Here is a 17,279-nt window from a genome sequence, read left to right as displayed (position 1 = left end):
TCCAGAATACAGTGTGTTTTCATGGGCAGTACAGTACTGTGTTATCCAGAATAGTGTGTTTTTCATGGGCAGTACAATACTGTGTTATCCAGAATACCTTGTGTTGTCATGGGCAGTACAATACTGTGATATCCAGAATACAGTGTGTTTTTCATGGGCAGTACAGTACTGTGTTATCCAGAAAACAGTGTGTTTTTCATGGGCAGTACAATACTGTGATATCCAGAATATAGTGTGTTTTTCATGGGCAGTACAGTACTGTGTTATCCAGAAAACAGTGTGTTTTTCATGGGCAGTACAGTACTGTGTTATCCAGAAAACAGTGTGTTTTTCATGGGCAGTACAGTACTGTGTTATCCAGGATACAGTGTGTTTTTCATGGGCAGTACAGTACTGTGTTATCCAGAATACAGTGTGTTTTTCATGGGCAGTACAGTACTGTGTTATCCAGAAAACAGTGTGTTTTTCATGGGCAGTACAGTACTGTGTTATCCAGGATACAGTGTGTTTTTCATGGGCAGTACAGTACTGTGTTATCCAGAATACAGTGTGTTTTTCATGGGCAGTACAGTACTGTGTTATCCAGAATACAGTGTGTTTTTCATGGGCAGTACAGTACTGTGTTATCCAGAATACCTTGTGTTTTTCATGGGCAGTACAGTACTGTGTTATCCAGAATACAGTATGTTTTTCATGGGCAGTACTGTACTGTGTTATCTAGTATACATTGTGTTTTTCATAGGCAGTACAGTACTGTTATCCAGAATACAGTGTGTTTTTCATGGGCAGTACTGTACTGTGTTATCTAGTATACAGTGTGTTTTTCATGGGCAGTACAGTACTGTGTTATCCAGAATACAGTGTGTTTTCATGGGCAGTACAGTACTGTGTTATCCATAATACCTTGTGTTTTCATGGGCAGTACAGTACTGTGTTATCTAGTATACAGTGTGTTTTTCATGGGCAGTACAGTACTGTGTTATCCAGAATACCTTGTGTTGTCATGGGCAGTACAGTACTGTGTTATCCAGAATACCTTGTGTTGTCATGGGCAGTACAGTACTGTGTTATCGAGTATACAGTGTGTTTTTCATGGGCAGTACAGTACTGTGTTATCCATAATACCTTGTGTTTTCATGGGCAGTACAGTACTGTGTTATCCAGAATACAGTGTGTTTTTCATGGGCAGTACAGTACTGTGTTATCCAGAATACTTTGTGTTTTCATGGGCAGTACAGTACTGTGTTATCCAGAATACAGTGTGTTTTCATGGGCAGTACAGTACTGTGTTATCTAGTATACAGTGTGTTTTTCATGGGCAGTACAGTACTGTGTTATCCAGAATACAGTGTGTTTTTCATGGGCAGTACAGTACTGTGTTATCCATAATACCTTGTGTTTTCATGGGCAGTACAGTACTGTGTTATCCAGAATACAGTGTGTTTTTCATGGGCAGTACAGTACTGTGTTATCCAGAATACAGTATGTTTTTCATGGGCAGTACAGTACTGTGTTATCCGGTATATACGGTGTGTTTTTCATGGGCAGTACTGTACTGTGTTATCTAGTATACAGTGTGTTTTTCATAGGCAGTACAGTACTGTTATCCAGAATACAGTGTGTTTTTCATAGGCAGTACAGTACTGTTATCCCGAATACAGTGTGTTTTCATGGGCAGTACTGCACTGTGTTATCTAGTATACAGTGTGTTTTTCATGGGCAGTACAGTACTGTTTTATTCAGAATACAGTATGTTTTTCATGGGCAGTACTGTACTGTGTTATCTAGTATACAGTGTGTTTTTCATGGGCAGTACAGTACTGTGTTATCCAGAATACAGTATGTTTTCATGGGCAGTACAGTACTGTGTTATCCAGAATACCTTGTGTTGTCATGGGCAGTACAGTACTGTGTTATCCAGAATACCTTGTGTTGTCATGGGCAGTACAGTACTGTGTTATCTAGTATACAGTGTGTTTTTCATGGGCAGTACAGTACTGTGTTATCCAGAATACAGTATGTTTTTCATGGGCAGAGAATCACGGAATTAGAATGATTATTATATTCCTATGCAGAGAATGACTCTCCAAAGCAACATAACAAAGTCAGGATATGTTTATGCTGTAGCCATGGTAGCAAGCCAGGATAAGTTGCCATGGCAGCAGATTCAGGATGCGTTAACAATATATCCATGACCAGGTTGTTGTTAGAATACACTAGAGCCTTGAACAGTTCAAACCTGGACTCGGCCCTTAATATAGATTGCAGAGGACATCACAGAAAAGAGCCATCTCATTGCAACCATGTACTAATGGGCTAGGGGCTGATATGACCATGTACTAATGGGCTAGGGGCTGATATGACCATGTACTAATGGGCTAGGGGCTGATATGACCATATACTAATGGGCTAGGGGCTGATATGACCATGTACTAATGGGCTAGGGGCTGATATGACCATGTACTAATGGGCTAGGGGCTGATATGACCATATACTAATGGGCTAGGGGCTGATATGACCATATACTAATGGGCTAGGGGCTGATATGACCATGTACTAATGGGCTAGGGGCTGATATGACCATATACTAATGGGCTAGGGGCTGATATGACCATATACTAATGGGGCTAGGGGCTGATATGACCATATACTAATGGGGCTAGGGATTGATTTGACCATATACTAATGGGCTAGGGGCTGATTTGACCATATATTAATGGGCTAGGGGTTGATTTGACCATATACTAATGGGCTAGGGGTTGATTTGACCATATACTAATGGGGCTAGGGATTGATTTGACCATATATTAATGGGCTAGGGGTTGATTTGACCATATACTAATGGGCTAGGGGTTGATTTGACCATATACTAATGGGCTAGGGGTTGATTTGACCATATACTAATGGGGCTAGGGATTGATTTGACCATATACTAATGGGCTAGGGGCTGATATGACCATATACTAATGGGCTAGGGATTGATTTGACCATATACTAATGGGGCTAGGGATTGATTTGACCATATACTAATGGGCTAGGGATTGATTTGACCATATACTAATGGGGCTAGGGATTGATTTGACCATATACTAATGGGCTAGGGGTTGATTTGACCATATACTAATGGGCTAGGGGTTGATTTGACCATATACTAATGGGCTAGGGGTTGATTTGACCATATACTAATGGGGCTAGGGATTGATTTGACCATATACTAATGGGCTAGGGGTTGATTTGACCATATACTAATGGGCTAGGGGTTGATTTGACCATATACTAATGGGCTAGGGTTGATTTGACCATATACTAATGGGCTAGGGGTTGATTTGACCATATACTAATGGGCTAGGGGTTGATTTGACCATATACTAATGGGGCTAGGGGTTGATTTGACCATATACTAATGGGCTAGGGGTTGATTTGACCATATACTAATGGGCTAGGGATTGATTTGACCATATACTAATGGGCTAGGGATTGATTTGACCATATACTAATGGGCTAGGGATTGATTTGACAATATACTAATGGGGATAGGGGCTGATATGACCATATACTAATGGGGCTAGGGATTGATTTGACCATATGCTAATGGGCTAGGGATTGATTTGACCATATACTAATGGGGCTAGGGGCTGATATGACCATATACTAATGGGGCTAGGGATTGATTTGACCATATGCTAATGGGCTAGGGATTGATTTGACCATATACTAATGGGCTAGGGATTGATTTGACCATATACTAATGGGCTAGGGGTTGATTTGACCATATACTAATGGGGCTAGGGATTGATTTGACCATATACTAATGGGGATAGGGGCTGATATGACCATATACTAATGGGGCTAGGGGCTGATATGACCATATATTAATGGGGCTAGGGATTGATATGACCATATACTAATGGGCTAGGGATTGATTTGACCATATACTAATGGGCTAGGGGCTGATATGACCATATACTAATGGGGCTAGGGGTTGATTTAACCATATACTAATGGGCTAGGGGCTGATATGACCATATATTAATGGGGCTAGGGATTGATTTGACCATATACTAATGGGGCTAGGGGCTGATATGACCATATACTAATGGGGCTAGGGGCTGATATGACCATATATTAATGGGGCTAGGGATTGATTTGACCATATACTAATGGGCTAGGGGCTGATATGACCATATACTAATGGGGCTAGGGGCTGATTTGACCATATACTAATGGGCTAGGGATTGATTTGACCATATACTAATGGGCTAGGGGCTGATTTGACCATATACTAATGGGGCTAGGGGTTGATTTGACCATATACTAATGAGCTAGGGGCTAGGGATTGATTTGACCATATACTAATGGGGCTAGGGGCTGATATGACCATATACTAATGGGGCTAGGGGCTGATTTGACCATATACTAATGGGCTAGGGGTTGATTTGACCATATACTAATGGGCTAGGGGTTGATTTGACCATATATTAATGGGGCTAGGGATTGATTTGACCATATACTAATGGGCTAGGGGCTGATTTGACCATATACTAATGGGCTAGGGATTGATTTGACCATATACTAATGGGCTAGGGGTTGATTTGACCATATACTAATGGGGCTAGGGGTTGATTTGACCATATACTAATGAGCTAGGGGCTAGGGGCTGATTTGACCATATACTAATGGGCTAGGGATTGATTTGACCATATACTAATGGGCTAGGGATTGATTTGACCATATACTAATGGGGCTAGGGGTTGATTTGACCATATACTAATGGGGCTAGGGGTTGATTTGACCATATACTAATGGGCTAGGGATTGATTTGACCATATACTAATGGGCTAGGGATTGATTTGACCATATACTAATGGGCTAGGGATTGATTTGACCATATACTAATGGGGCTAGGGTTTTATTTGACCATATACTAATGGGCTAGGGATTGATTTGACCATATACTAATGGGCTAGGGATTGATTTGACCATATACTAATGGGGCTAGGGATTGATTTGACCATATACTAATGGGCTAGGGGTTGATTTGACCATATACTAATGGGCTAGGGGTTGATTTGACCATATACTAATGGGCTAGGGATTGATTTGACCATATACTAATGGGCTAGGGATTGATTTGACCATATACTAATGGGCTAGGGATTGATTTGACAATATACTAATGGGGATAGGGGCTGATATGACCATATACTAATGGGGCTAGGGATTGATTTGACCATATGCTAATGGGCTAGGGATTGATTTGACCATATACTAATGGGGCTAGGGGCTGATATGACCATATACTAATGGGGCTAGGGATTGATTTGACCATATGCTAATGGGCTAGGGATTGATTTGACCATATACTAATGGGCTAGGGATTGATTTGACCATATACTAATGGGCTAGGGGTTGATTTGACCATATACTAATGGGGCTAGGGATTGATTTGACCATATACTAATGGGGATAGGGGCTGATATGACCATATACTAATGGGGCTAGGGGCTGATATGACCATATATTAATGGGGCTAGGGATTGATATTACCATATACTAATGGGCTAGGGATTGATTTGACCATATACTAATGGGCTAGGGGCTGATATGACCATATACTAATGGGGCTAGGGGTTGATTTAACCATATACTAATGGGCTAGGGGCTGATATGACCATATATTAATGGGGCTAGGGATTGATTTGACCATATATTAATGGGGCTAGGGGCTGATATGACCATATACTAATGGGCTAGGGGCTGATATGACCATATATTAATGGGGCTAGGGATTGATTTGACCATATACTAATGGGCTAGGGGCTGATATGACCATATACTAATGGGCTAGGGGCTGATATGACCATATACTAATGGGCTAGGGGCTGATTTGACCATATACTAATGGGGCTAGGGGTTGATTTGACCATATACTAATGAGCTAGGGGCTAGGGATTGATTTGACCATATACTAATGGGCTAGGGATTGATTTGACCATATACTAATGGGCTAGGGGCTGATTTGACCATATACTAATGGGCTAGGGATTGATTTGACCATATACTAATGGGCTAGGGGTTGATTTGACCATATACTAATGGGCTAGGGATTGATTTGACCATATACTAATGGGGCTAGGGTTTTATTTGACCATATACTAATGGGCTAGGGATTGATTTGACCATATACTAATGGGCTAGGGATTGATTTGACCATATGCTAATGGGCTAGGGGCTGATATGACCATATACTAATGGGGCTAGGGGCTGATTTGACCATATACTAATGGGCTAGGGGTTGATTTGACCATATACTAATGGGCTAGGGGTTGATTTGACCATATATTAATGGGGCTAGGGATTGATTTGACCATATACTAATGGGCTAGGGGCTGATTTGACCATATACTAATGGGCTAGGGATTGATTTGACCATATACTAATGGGCTAGGGGTTGATTTGACCATATACTAATGGGGCTAGGGGTTGATTTGACCATATACTAATGAGCTAGGGGCTAGGGGCTGATTTGACCATATACTAATGGGCTAGGGATTGATTTGACCATATACTAATGGGCTAGGGATTGATTTGACCATATACTAATGGGGCTAGGGGTTGATTTGACCATATACTAATGGGCTAGGGATTGATTTGACCATATACTAATGGGCTAGGGATTGATTTGACCATATACTAATGGGCTAGGGATTGATTTGACCATATACTAATGGGGCTAGGGTTTTATTTGACCATATACTAATGGGCTAGGGATTGATTTGACCATATACTAATGGGCTAGGGATTGATTTGACCATATACTAATGGGGCTAGGGATTGATTTGACCATATACTAATGGGGCTAGGGATTGATTTGACCATATACTAATGGGCTAGGGTTGATTTGACCATATACTAATGGGCTAGGGGTTGATTTGACCATATACTAATGGGCTAGGGATTGATTTGACCATATACTAATGGGCTAGGGATTGATTTGACCATATACTAATGGGCTAGGGATTGATTTGACAATATACTAATGGGGATAGGGGCTGATATGACCATATACTAATGGGGCTAGGGATTGATTTGACCATATGCTAATGGGCTAGGGATTGATTTGACCATATACTAATGGGGCTAGGGGCTGATATGACCATATACTAATGGGGCTAGGGATTGATTTGACCATATGCTAATGGGCTAGGGATTGATTTGACCATATACTAATGGGGCTAGGGATTGATTTGACCATATACTAATGGGGATAGGGGCTGATATGACCATATACTAATGGGGCTAGGGGCTGATATGACCATATATTAATGGGGCTAGGGATTGATATTACCATATACTAATGGGCTAGGGATTGATTTGACCATATACTAATGGGCTAGGGGCTGATATGACCATATACTAATGGGGCTAGGGGTTGATTTAACCATATACTAATGGGCTAGGGGCTGATATGACCATATATTAATGGGGCTAGGGATTGATTTGACCATATACTAATGGGGCTAGGGGCTGATATGACCATATACTAATGGGGCTAGGGGCTGATATGACCATATATTAATGGGGCTAGGGATTGATTTGACCATATACTAATGGGCTAGGGGCTGATATGACCATATACTAATGGGCTAGGGGCTGATATGACCATATACTAATGGGCTAGGGGCTGATTTGACCATATACTAATGGGGCTAGGGGTTGATTTGACCATATACTAATGAGCTAGGGGCTAGGGATTGATTTGACCATATACTAATGGGGCTAGGGGCTGATATGACCATATACTAATGGGGCTAGGGGCTGATTTGACCATATACTAATGGGCTAGGGGTTGATTTGACCATATACTAATGGGCTAGGGGTTGATTTGACCATATATTAATGGGGCTAGGGATTGATTTGACCATATACTAATGGGCTAGGGGCTGATTTGACCATATACTAATGGGCTAGGGATTGATTTGACCATATACTAATGGGCTAGGGGTTGATTTGACCATATACTAATGGGCTAGGGGCTGATTTGACCATATACTAATGGGCTAGGGATTGATTTGACCATATACTAATGGGCTAGGGATTGATTTGACCATATACTAATGGGGCTAGGGATTGATTTGACCATATACTAATGGGCTAGGGGCTGATTTGACCATATACTAATGGGCTAGGGATTGATTTGACCATATACTAATGGGCTAGGGATTGATTTGACCATATACTAATGGGGCTAGGGGTTGATTTGACCATATACTAATGGGCTAGGGATTGATTTGACCATATACTAATGGGCTAGGGATTGATTTGACCATATACTAATGGGCTAGGGATTGATTTGACCATATACTAATGGGGCTAGGGTTTTATTTGACCATATACTAATGGGCTAGGGATTGATTTGACCATATACTAATGGGCTAGGGATTGATTTGACCATATACTAATGGGGCTAGGGATTGATTTGACCATATACTAATGGGGCTAGGGATTGATTTGACCATATACTAATGGGCTAGGGGTTGATTTGACCATATACTAATGGGCTAGGGGTTGATTTGACCATATACTAATGGGCTAGGGATTGATTTGACCATATACTAATGGGCTAGGGATTGATTTGACAATATACTAATGGGGATAGGGGCTGATATGACCATATACTAATGGGGCTAGGGATTGATTTGACCATATGCTAATGGGCTAGGGATTGATTTGACCATATACTAATGGGGCTAGGGGTTGATTTGACCATATGCTAATGGGCTAGGGATTGATTTGACCATATACTAATGGGCTAGGGATTGATTTGACCATATACTAATGGGCTAGGGATTGATTTGACCATATACTAATGGGCTAGGGGTTGATTTGACCATATACTAATGGGGCTAGGGATTGATTTGACCATATACTAATGGGCTAGGGGTTGATTTGACCATATACTAATGGGCTAGGGGCTGATATGACCATATACTAATGGGGCTAGGGGTTGATTTAACCATATACTAATGGGCTAGGGGCTGATATGACCATATATTAATGGGGCTAGGGATTGATTTGACCATATACTAATGGGCTAGGGGCTGATATGACCATATACTAATGGGCTAGGGGCTGATATGACCATATACTAATGGGCTAGGGGCTGATTTGACCATATACTAATGGGGCTAGGGGTTGATTTGACCATATACTAATGAGCTAGGGGCTAGGGATTGATTTGACCATATACTAATGGGGCTAGGGGCTGATATGACCATATACTAATGGGGCTAGGGGCTGATTTGACCATGTACTAATGGGCTAGGGGTTGATTTGACCATATACTAATGGGCTAGGGGTTGATTTGACCATATATTAATGGGGCTAGGGATTGATTTGACCATATACTAATGGGCTAGGGGCTGATTTGACCATATACTAATGGGCTAGGGATTGATTTGACCATATACTAATGGGCTAGGGGTTGATTTGACCATATACTAATGGGCTAGGATCTGATTTGACCATATACTAATGGGCTAGGGATTGATTTGACCATATACTAATGGGCTAGGGATTGATTTGACCATATACTAATGGGGCTAGGGATTGATTTGACCATATGCTAATGGGCTAGGGATTGATTTGACCATATACTAATGGGGCTAGGGGCTGATATGACCATATACTAATGGGCTAGGATCTGATTTGACCATATACTAATGGGCTAGGGATTGATTTGACCATATACTAATGGGGCTAGGGATTGATTTGACCATATACTAATGGGCTAGGGGCTGATTTGACCATATACTAATGGGCTAGGGATTGATTTGACCATATACTAATGGGCTAGGGATTGATTTGACCATATACTAATGGGGCTAGGGGTTGATTTGACCATATACTAATGGGCTAGGGATTGATTTGACCATATACTAATGGGCTAGGGATTGATTTGACCATATACTAATGGGGCTAGGGATTGATTTGACCATATACTAATGGGGATAGGGGCTGATATGACCATATACTAATGGGGCTAGGGGCTGATATGACCATATATTAATGGGGCTAGGGATTGATATGACCATATACTAATGGGCTAGGGATTGATTTGACCATATACTAATGGGCTAGGGGCTGATATGACCATATACTAATGGGGCTAGGGGTTGATTTAACCATATACTAATGGGCTAGGGGCTGATATGACCATATATTAATGGGGTTAGGGATTGATTTGACCATATACTAATGGGCTAGGGGCTGATATGACCATATACTAATGGGCTAGGGGCTGATATGACCATATACTAATGGGCTAGGGGCTGATTTGACCATATACTAATGGGGCTAGGGGTTGATTTGACCATATACTAATGAGCTAGGGGCTAGGGATTGATTTGACCATATACTAATGGGGCTAGGGGCTGATATGACCATATACTAATGGGGCTAGGGGCTGATTTGACCATATACTAATGGGCTAGGGATTGATTTGACCATATACTAATGGGCTAGGGGTTGATTTGACCATATACTAATGGGCTAGGGGCTGATTTGACCATATACTAATGGGCTAGGGATTGATTTGACCATATACTAATGGGCTAGGGATTGATTTGACCATATACTAATGGGGCTAGGGATTGATTTGACCATATACTAATGGGCTAGGGGCTGATTTGACCATATACTAATGGGCTAGGGATTGATTTGACCATATACTAATGGGCTAGGGATTGATTTGACCATATACTAATGGGGCTAGGGGTTGATTTGACCATATACTAATGGGCTAGGGATTGATTTGACCATATACTAATGGGCTAGGGATTGATTTGACCATATACTAATGGGCTAGGGATTGATTTGACCATATACTAATGGGCTAGGGATTGATTTGACCATATACTAATGGGCTAGGGATTGATTTGACCATATACTAATGGGGCTAGGGATTGATTTGACAATATACTAATGGGGATAGGGGCTGATATGACCATATACTAATGGGGCTAGGGGCTGATATGACCATATATTAATGGGGCTAGGGATTGATATGACCATATACTAATGGGCTAGGGATTGATTTGACCATATACTAATGGGCTAGGGGCTGATATGACCATATACTAATGGGGCTAGGGGTTGATTTAACCATATACTAATGGGCTAGGGGCTGATATGACCATATATTAATGGGGTTAGGGATTGATTTGACCATATACTAATGGGCTAGGGGCTGATATGACCATATACTAATGGGCTAGGGGCTGATATGACCATATACTAATGGGCTAGGGGCTGATTTGACCATATACTAATGGGGCTAGGGGTTGATTTGACCATATACTAATGAGCTAGGGGCTAGGGATTGATTTGACCATATACTAATGGGGCTAGGGGCTGATATGACCATATACTAATGGGCTAGGGATTGATTTGACCATATACTAATGGGCTAGGGATTGATTTGACCATATACTAATGGGGCTAGGGATTGATTTGACCATATACTAATGGGCTAGGGGCTGATTTGACCATATACTAATGGGCTAGGGATTGATTTGACCATATACTAATGGGCTAGGGATTGATTTGACCATATACTAATGGGGCTAGGGATTGATTTGACCATATACTAATGGGCTAGGGGCTGATTTGACCATATACTAATGGGCTAGGGATTGATTTGACCATATACTAATGGGCTAGGGGCTGATTTGACCATATACTAATGGGCTAGGGATTGATTTGACCATATACTAATGGGCTAGGGATTGATTTGACCATATACTAATGGGGCTAGGGGTTGATTTGACCATATACTAATGGGCTAGGGATTGATTTGACCATATACTAATGGGCTAGGGATTGATTTGACCATATACTAATGGGCTAGGGATTGATTTGACCATATACTAATGGGCTAGGGATTGATTTGACCATATACTAATGGGCTAGGGATTGATTTGACCATATACTAATGAGCTAGGGGCTAGGGATTGATTTGACCATATACTAATGGGCTAGGGATTGATTTGACCATATACTAATGGGCTAGGGATTGATTTGACCATATACTAATGGGCTAGGGATTGATTTGACCATATACTAATGAGCTAGGGGCTAGGGATTGATTTGACCATATACTAATGGGCTAGGTGCTGATTTGACCATATACTAATGGGCTAGGGATTGATTTGACCATATACTAATGAGCTAGGGGCTAGGGATTGATTTGACCATATACTAATGGGCTAGGGGTTGATTTGACCATATACTAATGGGCTAGGGATTGATTTGACCATATACTAATGAGCTAGGGGCTAGGGATTGATTTGACCATATACTAATGGGCTAGGGATTGATTTGACCATATACTAATGGGCTAGGGATTGATTTGACCATATACTAATGAGCTAGGGGCTAGGGATTGATTTGACCATATACTAATGGCCTAGGGGCTGATTTGACCATATACTAATGGGCTAGGGATTGATTTGACCATATACTAATGAGCTAGGGGCTAGGGATTGATTTGACCATATACTAATGGGCTAGGGATTGATTTGACCATATACTAATGAGCTAGGGGCTAGGGATTGATTTGACCATATACTAATGGGCTAGGGATTGATTTGACCATATACTAATGGGCTAGGGATTGATTTGACCATATACTAATGAGCTAGGGGCTAGGGATTGATTTGACCATATACTAATGGGCTAGGGATTGATTTGACCATATACTAATGAGCTAGGGGCTAGGGATTGATTTGATCATATACTAATGGGCTAGGGATTGATTTGACCATATACTAATGGGCTAGGGGCTGATTTGACCATATACTAATGGGCTAGGGATTGATTTGACCATATACTAATGAGCTAGGGATTGATTTGACCATATACTAATGGGGCTAGGGATTGATTTGACCATATACTAATGGGCTAGGGATTGATTTGACCATATACTAATGGGCTAGGAGCTGATTTGACCATATACTAATGGGCTAGGGACTGAATTGACCATATACTAATGAGCTAGGGATTGATTTGACCATATACTAATGGGGCTAGGGATTGATTTGACCATATACTGATGGGCTAGGGATTGATTTGACCATATACTAATGGGCTAGGAGCTGATTTGACCATATACTAATGGGGCTAGGGATTGATTTGACCATATACTAATGGGGGTAGGGATTGATTTGACCATATGCTAATGGGCTTGGGGTTGATTTGACCATATACTAATGAGCTAGGGGCTAGGGATTGATTTGACCATATACTAATGGGCTTGGGGTTGATTTGACCATATACTAATGGGCTAGGGGTTGATTTGACCATATACTAATGGGCTAGGGGTTGATTTGACCATATACTAATGGGCTAGGGGCTGATATGACCATATACTAATGGGCTAGGGGTTGATTTGACCATATACTAATGAGCTAGGGGCTAGTGATTGATTTGACCATATACTAATGGGCTAGAGATTGATTTGACCATATACTAATGGGGCTAGGGATTGATTTGATCATATACTAATGGGCTAGGGATTGATTTGACCATATACTATTGGGCTAGGGGCTAGGGATTGATTTGACCATATACTAATGGGCTAGGGGTTAATTTGACCATATACTAATGGGCTAGAGATTGATTTGACCATATACTAATGGGGCTAGGGATTGATTTGATCATATACTAATGGGCTAGGGATTGATTTGACCATATACTAATGGGCTAGGGGCTAGGGATTGATTTGACCATATACTAATGGGCTAGGGATTGATTTGACCATATACTAATGGGCTAGGAATTGATTTGATCATATACTAATGGGCTAGGGGTTGATTTGACCATATACTAATGGGCTAGGGGTTGATTTGACCATATACTAATGGGCTAGGGATTGATTTGATCATATACTAATGGGCTAGAGCTTGATTTGACCATATACTAATGGGGCTAGGGATTGATTTGATCATATACTAATGGGGCTAGGGGAGATTTGACCATATACTAATGGTCTAGAGCTTGATTTGACCATATATTAATGGGCTAGAGCTTGATTTGACCATATACTAATGGGGCTAGGGATTGATTTGACCATATACTAATGGGCTAGGGGTTGATTTGACCATATACTAATGGGCTAGGGGTTGATTTGACCATATGCTAATGGGCTAGGGATTGATTTGACCATATACTAATGGGCTAGGGGTTGATTTGACCATATACTAATGGGCTAGGGGTTGATTTGACCATATACTAATGGGCTAGGGGCTGATATGACCATATACTAATGGGCTAGGGGTTGATTTGACCATATACTAATGAGCTAGGGGCTAGGGATTGATTTGATCATATACTAATGGGCTAGGGATTGATTTGACCATATACTAATGGGCTAGGGGTTGATTTGACCATATACTAATGGGCTAGGGGTTGATTTGACCATATACTAATGGGCTAGGGATTGATTTGACCATATACTAATGGGCTAGGGATTGATTTGACCATATACTAATGGGCTAGGGATTGATATGACCATATACTAATGGGCTAGGGGTTGATTTGACCATATACTAATGGGCTAGGGGCTGATATGACCATATACTAATGGGCTAGGGGTTGATTTGACCATATACTAATGAGCTAGGGGCTAGGGATTGATTTGACCATATACTAATGGGCTAGGGATTGATTTGACCATATACTAATGGGCTAGGGATTGATTTGACCATATACTAATGGGCTAGGGGTTGATTTGACCATATACTAATGGGCTAGGGATTGATTTGACCATATACTAATGGGCTAGGGGCTGATTTGACCATATACTAATGGGGCTAGGGATTGATTTGACCATATACTAATGGGGCTAGGGATTGATTTGACCATATACTAATGGGCTTGGGGTTGATTTGACCATATACTAATGAGCTAGGGGCTAGGGATTGATTTGACCATATACTAATGGGCTTGGGGTTGATTTGACCATATACTAATGGGCTAGGGGTTGATTTGACCATATACTAATGGGGCTAGGGATTGATTTGACCATATACTAATGGGCTAGGGATTGATTTGACCATATACTAATGGGCTAGGGATTGATATGACCATATACTAATGGGCTAGGGGTTGATTTGACCATATACTAATGGGCTAGGGGCTGATATGACCATATACTAATGGGCTAGGGGTTGATTTGACCATATACTAATGAGCTAGGGGCTAGGGATTGATTTGACCATATACTAATGGGCTAGGGATTGATTTGACCATATACTAATGGGCTAGGGGTTGATTTGACCATATACTAATGAGCTAGGGGCTAGGGATTGATTTGACCATATACTAATGGGCTAGGGGTTGATTTGACCATATACTAATGAGCTAGGGGCTAGGGGTTGATTTGACCATATACTAATGGGCTAGGGATTGATTTGACCATATACTAATGGGCTAGGGATTGATTTGACCATATGCTAATGGGCTAGGGATTGATTTGACCATATACTAATGGGCTAGGGATTGATTTGACCATATGCTAATGGGCTAGGGATTGATTTGACCATATACTAATGGGCTAGGGATTGATTTGACCATATACTAATGGGGCTAGGGATTGATTTGACCATATACTAATGGGCTAGGGGTTGATTTGACCATATACTAATGGGGCTTGGGGTTGATTTGACCATATACTAATGGGGCTAGGGGTTGATTTGACCATATACTAATGGGCTAGGGATTGATTTGACCATATACTAATGGGCTAGGGGTTGATTTGACCATATACTAATGAGCTAGGGGCTAGGGATTGATTTGACCATATACTAATGGGCTAGGGATTGATTTGACCATATACTAATGAGCTAGGGGCTAGGGATTGATTTGACCATATACTAATGGGGCTAGGGGCTAGGGATTGATTTGACCATATACTAATGGGGCTAGGGGCTAGGGATTGATTTGACCATATACTAATGAGCTAGGGGCTAGGGATTGATTTGACCATATACTAATGGGCTAGGGGTTGATTTGACCATATACTAATGGGCTAGGGATTGATTTGACCATATACTAATGGGGCTAGGGGCTAGGGATTGATTTGACCATATACTAATGGGCTAGGGATTGATTTGACCATATACTAATGGGCTAGGGATTGATTTGACCATATACTAATGGGCTAGGGATTGATTTGACCATATACTAATGGGGTTGATTTGACCATATACTAATGGGCTAGGGGTTGATTTGACCATATACTAATGGGCTAGGGGCTAGGGATTGATTTGACCTTATATTAATGGGCTAGGGGTTAATTTGACCATATACTAATGGGGCTAGGGATTGATTTGACTATATACTAATGGGCTAGGGGTTGATTTGACCATATACTAATGGGGCTAGGGGTTGATTTGACCATATACTAATGGGCTAGGGATTGATTTGACCATATACTAATGGGCTAGGGGTTGATTTGACCATATACTAATGGGCTTGGGGTTGATTTGACCATATACTAATGGGCTAGGGATTGATTTGACCATATACTAATGAGCTAGGGATTGATTTGACCATATACTAATGGGGCTAGGGATTGATTTGACCATATACTAATGGGCTAGGGATTGATTTGATCATATACTAATGGGGCTAGGGGTTGATTTGACCATATACTAATGAGCTAGGGATTGATTTGACCATATACTAATGGGGCTAGGGATTGATTTGACCATATACTAATGGGCTAGGGATTGATTTGATCATATACTAATGGGGCTAGGGGTTGATTTGACCATATACTAATGAGCTAGGGGCTAGGGATTGATTTGACCATATACTAATGGGCTAGGGATTGATTTGACCATATACGAATGAGCTAGGGGCTAGGGATTGATTTGACCATATACTAATGGGGCTAGGGGCTAGGGATTGATTTGACCATATACTAATGGGCTAGGGATTGATTTGATCATATACTAATGGGGCTAGGGGTTGATTTGACCATATACTAATGAGCTAGGGGCTAGGGATTGATTTGACCATATACTAATGGGCTAGGGATTGATTTGACCATATACTAATGAGCTAGGGGTTGATTTGACCATATACTAATGGGGCTAGGGGCTAGGGATTGATTTGACCATATACTAATGAGCTAGGGGCTAGGGATTGATTTGACCATATACTAATGGGCTAGGGATTGATTTGACCATATACTAATGGGCTAGGGGTTGATTTGA

Source organism: Oncorhynchus keta, chromosome 28, assembly GCF_023373465.1.
Source record: "Oncorhynchus keta strain PuntledgeMale-10-30-2019 chromosome 28, Oket_V2, whole genome shotgun sequence".
NCBI lineage: Eukaryota > Metazoa > Chordata > Actinopteri > Salmoniformes > Salmonidae > Oncorhynchus > Oncorhynchus keta.
The sequence above is the reverse complement of the archived record's forward strand: the minus strand, read 5'-3'. Positions refer to the sequence as shown.